The 11,678-nt window shown below is 31.6% G+C and overlaps 1 pseudogene; it reads right to left on the bottom strand.

Moving 5' to 3' along the window:
* Positions 1–240: 240 nt before the first annotated feature.
* Positions 241–10,846, bottom strand: LOC132285308 (delta(12)-fatty-acid desaturase FAD2-like; annotated as a pseudogene).
* Between the last annotated feature and the right edge of the window lie 832 nt (positions 10,847–11,678).

Here is an 11,678-nt window from a genome sequence, read left to right as displayed (position 1 = left end):
ACCAAAAGTATACAATATTAATTGATATTTATTTACTTAGCCATCAAGTAATATATCACATTGTTAAATAAATAATCTTACACACATGTCTGTCAAAAACAATATTAATATACAATATGAAAAGACTTATAATCTTATAAAAATAAAATAAAAGGCATACAATCATGTTAAATCTCTCACAAGTAGAACTCCTCCACCAGCTTTGCCAATTTAAAGATTTATTTATTGTGTTAGTCATGATCAAAGCTTATTATTGTACCAGAAGACACCTTTGCTGTGGTTTCCTTCATCTGCTTCAACATAAATACACTCTTTAGCTTCTCTCTGTAAGATATTTTCTTATATTTGTGGCCCACATGATTTGGACACGTGATTTACTTCTACTATTTGGTGGTTAAATAAAATAGATATCAGATTAATATTATATTATTTGGTAAACTTATAAATTACTTTTGTGGTAATTAATTATTGGAGACGTATTTTCCTATTTATTCCTTACTTTGATGGAAAGTGGAATTAAGGTCACTAAAAAGGAAAACTGGTCATCTCTCTGTCTTTATAAAAGTGCATATATCCCATAAATTATGGACGCTAATGTAAACAACACGTAAAAGTTTTATGTGTGCAAAATGCCAAGAGAAAGAAACCAGTTTCCACGCTTTACCTATTGATCAGAGTTACAGTTTAGTTCGTGGTTACAAGATCTAGACGTTGGACTTAATCTCAACAAGGTTTGATATCATGAATCGAGGTATTTATATCTAACTAGTATTTATTTATGCATTATAGACTATGTGAAAATAATGAAGTTCTAAGATTATGGGATTCATGTTCATTTGTGATAAATAGCTTAACACAAATAATTATAGTTTACATGTAGTATCAGAGCTTATGGTTTAAGAACTCGTTATTTTCCACTAAAGTTTACATAAATAATATATATAAAAATCTAAATTAAAATTAAATAATTAAATTTGTTTTGGAATCGTGGGTGCATAATGGATTAGTACGATGGATCAGTTGATCAATTTATTTTAGTTTGCATGATCAATTTTTGAGCCTGTAAATTGATTTCTATAAATTGATTTCTTATCTTTATTGAATTGTCTAATAGTTGAAGTATATGTATGAGTTTGTTTTTTTATTCTGTGCATGACTAGAATAGCAATTGGAATTGAAATAGTTGGTTTTGTTTTTTGCGTAAATCGAGGTGATGAATTTTAATGCTAACTACTGATTTTTGTACAAACTTATATGTATACTTATTATCATATATCATTAATTACATATATGATAAATTAATGGAGAATGATTTATTTTATTGTAGAAAATTAAATTTCTAGAATAAGGTGTGAGTTTAGAAATTTAATTTCATTTTGTTAGACATATAAATAAATTATTATTTTATATCCAAACATACATATATATTGGAGAATCAATTTTAAATTGATTCAATTATGATCTTTAAGTCCGAAAATAAAAATAACATATTTTATTATGTATATAAAGTAAAAGGATCTTTTTATTGAATTTTTGGAACTATTAAGTTTCTGGGATCGAACCTACCTAAATTTGGATCGATCAGTATGAGTATGTGTGTATAATATTAAATGGGTAAATTAATGATTAATTAGTTGCTAGCTAATTTAATATTCATATTATGTGAGGGTCAGTAGCTACCAAAGTGGTCTAACCATAATGGTCGATGAATATTAATTTTAGTAGTAAATATAACTTAATGATGAATTAATCTCTGTCTAATTTAATATTATATTATGTGAAGATTGGTAGCTACCAAAAAGGCCCAATTATAATGATTGATGAATATTAATTTTTGTAGTAGACATAATTAATCATAAATTAGTTAATATCTAATTTAATATTCATATTATGTAAAGGTTGGAGCTACCAAAGTGGCCTAACCATAATGGGTGATGAATATTAATTGCAATATTTCATTAATTATGATGCTTATTATTTTTTGTGATATTCATGAATATTGAGTTTATTTAATAATGAGAAATAATTCTCTAAAGGGAATTGATTTTCAAGTGATTAAATAAAAATTAAAGGATTGCATGTATTTTTTAATTAGGTAGATATAGGATATCCAAATGTAACTTATCTGTTTAATTAAATAATGCATCACTAATGAAGGTATACATATAAATACAAATAAGCATCATTATTAGTATTTTATAGTTGCCACCCAAAAGGGTACTATAGTTATACATTGTATTTATATTTTTAAGTTATATAAACGTGTTGTTAACTCAAAATATTATTGTTATGAGTATTTTATCTTATTATATTTGTTTTATTATATCTCTTAATGCGCATTCTACATCTATTCTGATTCTCAATAGGATTAACTTCTCATAATGGAATGAGTAAGTTGAGTTCAAAATTTAGATATGTTAAATCTTGATTTAGTATTTTAAATTGAGAAACATATTGTTATTACTGATAAAGACAGTGAGGGAGAAAAGATTCTCCATAAAGTTTGGAAGAGATCGAACATATTAAGCATTATAGTTATGTGAATAATTGTTTCCCATAATAATAATGCTAAGAAATATTTTGACTAGAAGAATGTTTTCGTATTGTAGATAAATATCTAAAATGAAAATTATTAATTTATATCACTACTATGCAATTTTGTTGGTACTCTTACCGTGTATGGGTATGTTCTTAAGATGACTAATATATCTACAAATTTGAGAACCTTATGGATGATTATGGATGAGAATTTTCTCATTAAATTTATTCTTAATTTCTTGTCCACTCAGTATGGGTCATTTCGAATTAAGACAAGTGGAAGTAAATGAATTGATCATATGTTAATTTAGGAAAAGACAAGGCTTAAGCAGTTGGTAATCATTATGGTCATCCAATTACTCAAGAAGCTATAAATAAATTTTTGGAATAAGCTTGAAAAAGCATTAAGTGAACAACACCTAAAATTAAAAGATTTAGGTCAATCTACTAAAAGAAAGGAACGTAAAAATGAAAAAATGTCATTAATGTATTGAATACTTTTAGAAAGAGTACATGAAATATAAAGAATGGTTTGAGAAAAAATGGTAAGCTTTTGACTTTTGTATATTTCGAATTACTTATTGAAATTCTTTCTAATACATGATAGGTTGACTGAAGTACTAATGTTTATATTTCTAATAGGTGCTAGGATTACTTATGGCTTAAATCACAAATTCAAATGAGAATTTCTTATTTATGAGAATTGGAAAAAAGTTTTGTTAAAACCATTAAGATATTTTGTTTAGTCTTAGACAATAGATTTTGTTTAAATTGTTTTAAACTTTTTATATTTCTTCAATTTTCCATAATTTAATTGGATTTCAAAACTTTATGTTCATGATTTTTCCTTTAAATTTGATAATGATGTTTATTCAAGAAATTCTAATTTGTGAGTTATGGTATTATTGTTGATGATTTCTGCAAATTCAAACTTGATAGTTTATTTATTAAAAAAATTTTGATCTTGCATCATAATGTTAGAATTACGCATAGCTCAATTAATAGAAAATTTATCTTTCTTGTGACATAAAAGATTATGTCAATATATAATGAAAGGTTAGGAAAATTAGTAAAGGATGTGATTCTTCTAAATCTAAACTTTACTGATTTTGGTGTGTGTGTGTGTGTGGATTGTATTAAGGGTAAATAAACCAAACACACAAAGAAATGAGCCACAATAAGTATAGGGCTTCTTGAAATTATTTATACAGACATTTGTAGACCTAGAGAAAAGTATTTTATTACCTTTATAGTTAATTTTTCACGCTATGGATATATCTATTTATTGCATGAAAAATCTCAAGCAGTGGGTACTCTGGAAGTATACATAAATGAGGTTGAAAAACAATTAAGTGAAAATCATAAGGTCATATAGAGGTAGTGAATATTGTGAAAAGTATGATGAAACAGGTTAATACTCTAACCGTTTGTTAAACTTCTTGAAATATATGGCATTTGTGCTCAATACACTTTGCTATACATGCCACAGTAGAAGCATGTAGCTGTAAGGCGTAATCGTACTCTTATAGAATTAGTTAGGAGTATGTTAAGTAATTCCTCGTTACCTATAATGTTGTGGATATTAAGTAATCTAAAGGGTACAAATTTTACTATCCTAAACATAGTACGATAATTATTGAAACCGGTAATGTTAGATTCATTGAGAATGGTGAAATCAGTGGGAGTGATAAAAAATAAGAATGTGATTATTTAAGAAGTTAGGGTACAAATTTCTTTACCTATAACTTCTAAGTAAATAATTGTTCCTTCAGTTGTTGAACCATATAACAACGAAGAATAATTGAATGATCAATAACTCCATAATGAAGATTGTCACTAATGAATAGATTGCAGAAAAATCATAAGGAATAACATTAAGACGATCTGAAAGAGGAAGGAGATCTGTTATTCATTATGACAATGTGATATATCTGCAAGAATCTGATTTTGATATATAGTGAGATATATACGGATCCGGATACATATTCATAAGCCATTAACAGTAATGATTTTACTAAATTGATTAGTGCTATCAATGAAGAGATTAGAAAGAAACCTTCTTTTAGTATCTAAGAAGGAATCTTTTAAAATATCATGGCGTTAGTAGCTTATTATAGAACAATCTGAAGGCTTCACATTAGAGGGTAAAAAATTCATTGTCTGTAAACTTAAGATGTCAATATATGGATTTAAACAAGCTTCTTAACAATGGTATATTAAGTTTAATGATATCATTATTTCTTTTGGCTTTAAGGAAAACACTGTCGATCAGTGTATATACTAGAAGGTTAGTGGGAGAAAGTTTATATTTCTGATTCTATATATTGATGATATTTTATTTGCTAGTAGTGAATTTTTATGATTGTCTCAGAAAACATATATTGAAAGAGTTCTAGAAAGATTTGGTATGGAACATTGTTCAACCAGTATTGCTCCATACATAAAAAGGGATAAATTCAGTCTAATGCAATCCCAAAAAATGAGTTAGCTAGAAGGTAAAGAAACGAAAAATATTCCTTATCCATATATTGTAAAGTTTGATGAATATACGAGCTTGTAGGGAATAAAAGATTATATGCTCACACTTAAGAAGATATTTTTTAATTGGTTATTTGTTCCTTTTGGTTATAGGAACAATATTATGAAAAAATGTAAAGTAATTTATTATTACTTTGTCTATTATGAATTTTTAATTTGTAGCATGCTTTGAGGCTACAATTTATGGTTGCAGAATTTATTTCAGGACTTGGAGTTATGGGTACCATTTTCAGATTGCTGAAAACTTATGCTGCAATTGTTGATCTTCTTATATGAAAAATGATAGGTATTCTAAAGTTGAAATACTTTATCATTAAAGAAGATGTTTAAAAATAACAAATGTCTATTGAACATATAAGTACGCAACTTATGATTGCAATCCATTAACGAATGGACTACCACCCAAGACATATATTTATAGAACATGTTGAAAGAATGGGTCTTGAATATAGTCAATGTTGATTATTTTTAATTGTTAGATTGCTTAACAGTGCTTATATATATTTAACATTTTGCACTCATTAAATGTGTTTCTGATATTTCCTATTAATTAATGTACATGTACCTATTACTTTAATAAATGGTAATAGGAATAGTCTTAGAAAAGACATTATTATTAGATCATTATTGATACTTCTCATTTATAAACTATGTTGAATAGGTTACTAGTGTTGTGGTACATGAAAAGGACTGTATCATTTAGTAATATATAACCGCCATGACTCGCATTGGTAATTTATTTACCATGGTAGTTATGATGACCAACTTAATAAGTCAATTTGACTTATGGTGCACACTAATGACTATTTTACTAAATTATTATAGAAGTTATCATATGGGCCAAGTGGGAGACTGTAAGATATTTTCTTATATTTGTGGCCCACATGATTTGGACACGTGATTTACTCCTATTATTCGGTGGTTAAATAAAATAGATATTAGATTAATATTATATTATTTGGTAAACTTATAAATTACTTTTATGGTAATTAATTATTGGAGAAGTATTTTCCTATTTATTTCTTACTTTAATAGAAAGTGGAATTAAGGTTACTAAAAAGGAAAACTGGTATTCTCTCTGTCTTTATAAAAGTGTATATATCCCATTAATTATGGACGTTAATGTAAACAACACGTAAAAGTTTTATGTGTGCAAAAGGTCAAGAGAAAGAAACCAGTTTCCATGTTTTGCCTATTGATCGAAGTTGCAGTTTAGTTCGTGGTTAAAGGATCTAGACGTTAAACTTAATCTCAACAAGGTTTGATATCATGAATCGAGGTATTTATATCTAACTAGTATTTATTTATGCATTATAGACTATGTGAAAATAATGAAGTTTTAAGATTATGGAATTCACGTTCATTTGTGATAAATGGCTTAACACGAATAATTATAGTTTACACTCTCCACATGGCCTTGAAAATGGGAGTCCCATCAAACAGATAATAATCTCCCAATATGGGCTTTATCGCCTTTGTGGCCTCCATGGCATGATATGGGGCATGGTAGGGAACAGATGGTGTGCTGCATGAGTATTAGTTCCATGATTGAACACCTTGTTTAGAATCCCATAATCTCTATCGACGGTGATCAGAGCTCCTCTCAACCAGTCCCACTCCGACGAATCATAACGTGGCAAGGAAGGGTGAGTATGGTTCAAGTAAGTTACCAACACAACAAAACCATTCACAATCACCAACGGTCCTCCATAAACACACACAACCCAAGCAACTCCTTTCGCTGCCGCTAGACTGTAAATCCCATAAGTGATAGCAAGAATAGCAGCATCAGAAATGCATATTCGAAGACGTTCTCGGTAGAAGTAAATCGGGGAATAAGGGTCATATTGACAAGCAAACCGATCATAATGCCTGCTTGAATTGTTGAACGATAGGTATAGCGGCCAGCCTACGGTGAGCTACGCAACAAGTGTGAAGACACGGCCAGGCGGGTTGTTAAGATGTTTGGCATACCATCCTAATTGACGCTTGTGTTTAGGGACATAGACTTCGTCACGATCGAGGGACCTTATGTTAGAATGATGGTGGCGATGACTATATTTCCAGGAGAAGTAAGGGACAAAGAGAGCAGAGTGGAGGATGAGGCCAATAGTATCATTGAGCCACTGGTAATCACTGAAGGCATGGTGGCCAAACTCGTGGGTGATGACCCAAACACAACTTAGGACACATCCTTGGAAGATCCAGTAAACGGGCTAGGCGAGGAAGGAGAGGCCAGGATAATAAGGAAGGTGGAGGTGGATGTTAGATATATAATTAGTGGCTATATAGTAGAAGACGATGTAATGACCCGGTCATTTTCATTCCTTTCTTTTTTTCGTCTTTTCCTTATTTCGTCCTTTAGTCGTTTTCCATTTTTCCTTGTATAACCTCACTTTTTGTGCTCGGATTTGATTCCGGCTTGGCATACATCCATGATATTTCATTTCCATGATATCTACATTTTTACTTTTGTAGAAAAGCATATTAAATATTTACTTTTCTTGTAAAAGTGCATGAAAGTATGACTTTTTGGTAATTATCCTAAACTTTAGGGGTTTTTGTGTAATTAGATAAAGTAATTATTTTTCGTCTTAGGGACCATTTTGTAATTTAATTTGGAAGATATTTTTAAAAAGTACTTATTTGCAATTTTCAAAAAATTTGACAAGTGTCACATTCCTAAGGTGCCACTTGTTGGTTTTGTGGTGGAACCACTTGGAGACTTAATCTCTTGACACATAGAGGGTGGAGATTCACCCATTTGTTGGTCTAGGATTAGACCACGTGTTGGCTTAGATGGTTGACAAGTGTAGGCTTAAGATTAAGCCTAGGAAGGAGCCTTGGATTTGTGACAAGTGTAGGCATGAAATTAAGTCTTGCATTTTGTGTGTGTGAGAGGTAGTGCAAGAGCATATAGTGAGTGGAGAATCCCACCACTTTAAACTTAGGGTTTTCACATTTTTCTTTATTCACCTCTTTCCTCTCAAGAGCCCTAAGCTAGCCACCGTTGGAGAAAAGTTTGACTATTAGCTTTGACTTCATTTTTGGCCCCCTTCCACTCACCTTATACTATTAAGCTTAGAACACTTTAGCTTCCTCTCACTCTCCTCTACAAAACCCTAGATTGGTTTTCCATTTTAAGCTTGGTTGCTTGGATTATAGAGATTCAATTCTCTATTGAGGTAGGGGTGGTTGTATGTTTATCCTCTTTGGGTTTTATATATATTGGAGCTTGATATATATTGATTACATGCTTTTAAAGTCTTGTATTTGCATATAAATAGAGATTTTATATGCTTGACTTAGGATTTGTGTATTTAAGCATGTATATGACTATTAAATTGTATAGGTAGGTTATTATTTAATGATTTGCCTAATACTTGTGATTTCATTTAGGGTTTATGATGAATATCTTGAAATTACACTTGTATCGTTAAGTAATATAGATTTCATTGAAAGTCTAGTATGAAAATCTTGTATGTAGCACTTGTAATTAATTGTAGGTAAATTGCTATATTGCATGGTTAATAATTGTGACCTACATTAATATTAAATTCATATAGCATAATGTGTAGTATCATTAGCTTGCCACTTTAGACATGCAACCTTAGGGCATGGTTTGTGTGGTTTCACTCTACTTATGCTTGGTAGATAGTTTCATTATTTGAGATTATGTAAATGTCATGGACTTGTTGATTTTTGGAAGTTTGTAAGGATATGAAATGTTTGATGGCTAGGGTTTGCCTCTAGTACGGAGGATAAGAATTCTCCTAAGTCATAGTGCACACTAGGTAGTACCTTGTGGGTCGTAATTACCCAAAATAACTTGTATGGTCTCATGGTCACATATCATAGTCTTTCCATTATTTGATTTCGCATTACTTTCCAAGTTGTAAATCATGGATTTCTTATAGCTTGTGATTTGGTAATCTTAGTTTTAATGTAGTTAGTGTACTTGCTTATGTATACTTGGATGCTACGTGTTTACCGTTTTAACATTTGTATAGCTTGAGATGATCCCTTAGAGTACCATGGAAACATAGACGGTAAGTGGAATGCACCCTTGTGATGGTCTATGTTTGGTTCACATTATACTTGAAACTATAGGGTATGCGCATGCACCACATCCTACGAGTAACTTGATTACTCACCCTAGTTGTTTGGGTTATTTTGCAGGTAACAAAACTTTGGCTTGGGATGCATCACATCCCTAAGTTGCCTTAATACCTTGAAGTATTCTATTGTATTTTTGAAAACATGCAAGTGTTAGCATGTAGTATCATTTTGGTGTAAAAATGCTATTTTTGCCTTGAAATATGTAATGGGTACCTAAGTACACTTTTTGATACTTGTTTTGTATGTACAATATGAGGCCAAGAGCTATTAACTTGATGTTCACAAGCATGTTCTAAAATTTCAAGTATTGCAAATATAGCCTATTGTGAAAATTAGAGGTTTGACATGCCAAAAATTGTAATTGGGTTGTAATGAGGCCGTAGGCCATTGTAGCATGTCTACTACATCATTTTATGTTTGCGTGTATGGTCACATCTCGCAAAACTCTTAAGTTTTGACCTTTGAACTAATTATGGATAAATTATGAAGTTTTATAAAAAAAAATTCATGCAGTGGAGTAAGTTTAGAGTTGCCTTTTGTTTTAGCATATTAGGGATGCTCTTTTGAGGCTAAGGAATGTTTTTAAACATGTAAGGATCATAAGGGATGCATGCACAACCTTAGGATTGGACTGATGACCTTTTTCCTAGCATTGCAGCAGCTTTTCGAGGTGTTTCGGTTGACCGATGGCAATTGGAACCATTGACACACAGTAATTCATCATTCCAGTAGCCAATTCTACTGTTTAGGGCCTATTTCGGTCGACCGAAACTTTATTTCGTCTACCGAAACAACCAGCACTTAAATTCAGGTTTTCAGCAAATTTTTTGGTCATTTCGGTCGACTGAAACTCCATTTCGGTCAACCTTAATAGCTTTCATACTCCAGCTTCTTCAATTCAGTTTTAGCACTACTGTTCCGACTTTGAATGGCCATATCTCCTTAATTTGTTATCCAAATGAGGTGATTCTTGAGCCTAAATTCATGGATTTTGAGTTAGATTTCCAATGGTACCAATGCCATTCTCAGATTCCAATCACAGTGGGAGTTATTCATGTTTTAGTGAGAGGGTATCTGTTTTCGCTTAAACCGGGAAAGGGCGTTTTGTGGGAATTCTTATCCAAAGTTCTTAGAACCTCTTGGAACATTGTGAAATGATTAGATTAGGCTGTATTCACCTTGATTGACTTGTTTAGAGTCAATTTTCTCTTTTTAATTATGAATTGACCTTTTTGCCCTTAAATGACGGATTTGGCCCGTTTTAAACTCTAGTTTCCTCTTTTGCTCTCTTTAGCTTCCGTGACCTCATGGAATGTCACATTGGCATCTTAGATATGATTTATATCTTAGAGGACTATAGTTTATCTTTCGCTTCCGCATTCTGGATCCGTTAACGGGTCAATCCTCGGTTCATCACTGACATACCAGGTTCAATAAAACTTGGGTCATGACAGATGAAGGCTATGGTGAGGTCATAAATGACATAAGAGAATGAATGTAGAAGGGGTAGTTGGAAATAATGGGGAGGGATGGCTTTCTTGATCTCACTCAGTGTGAATGGTGGTTTTGAGTAAGGAACTCGTTTTAGGTTTGCAGAATATTCTGGCTTCTTCTTGCTGTCAATCTCAGACATTTGGCCACCTGCACCCATTCTAGCTATCTTGAAGGACCTGTCTCAGAAAATATGATAATTTTTAGTTGTTTGAACATGGGGACAATAATTAAATATAGTATACAATTAACTGATTTAATTACAAGCTAAATAGTAGCTAGGCAATATATATATATTTTGAGGAGTTCTAAGGACAATCACTTGATCCACTGTGGAGAGGTCACTTGAGCGACTGGGCATCAGTTGATTGATCATTTTTGAGCGATTGCGTTTGCACCGCTCTTCTATATGTTATATGGAGAACAGTTGAATGACGTGAGATTTCAGTTTAGCTTCCGAAATGAATTAAATATGTATTTAAGATTGATATGCCTGAAAGAGAACTCTTCGCCTTGCCATCCAACACTTTTTCTTAGTGTGTCATCGAGAGCATCATTACTGATTCAATAGTTTAGAGGCTGTGATATGCGCTTTGGGGACTTTCTCGCGCGGAACGGAATACCTAAAGTGGGACCCAGAAGAGACCCACACCAACAGTCCACATGGAACAACCATATACGTGGTTTCCACTTTCTATTAGCCGTCCCAAATTAAGTATTCAAAATTGTGACTCACAAATAAGAAGGATAAATAATGTGAGTTACAATTTCTAAAGACGAAACTTAATTAATTTAGGATAGAAAAAATACTAACTCTTTAATTACACGTGTCAATCCATAATTGGATCTAAAACTTGTTTTCATGAGCTTTTAAGGCTATAAGATACTGGAAAAGGATCTAACAGTTAGACCGTTGATTTAGGCGATCAATTTCTTTTCTAAGTGGAGATTATATTTGTGTAGAAAAATATCCTGTGCGTGATCACATGCAC

The sequence above is a fragment of the Cornus florida genome, unplaced genomic scaffold (genome assembly GCF_030987335.1).
Source record: "Cornus florida cultivar Cherokee Brave unplaced genomic scaffold, ASM3098733v1 CherokeeBrave_3.0.0_Hap2_Chr11, whole genome shotgun sequence".
In the NCBI taxonomy this organism is placed as follows: Eukaryota; Viridiplantae; Streptophyta; class Magnoliopsida; order Cornales; family Cornaceae; genus Cornus; species Cornus florida.
The sequence above is the reverse complement of the archived record's forward strand: the minus strand, read 5'-3'. Positions and strand labels throughout refer to the sequence as shown.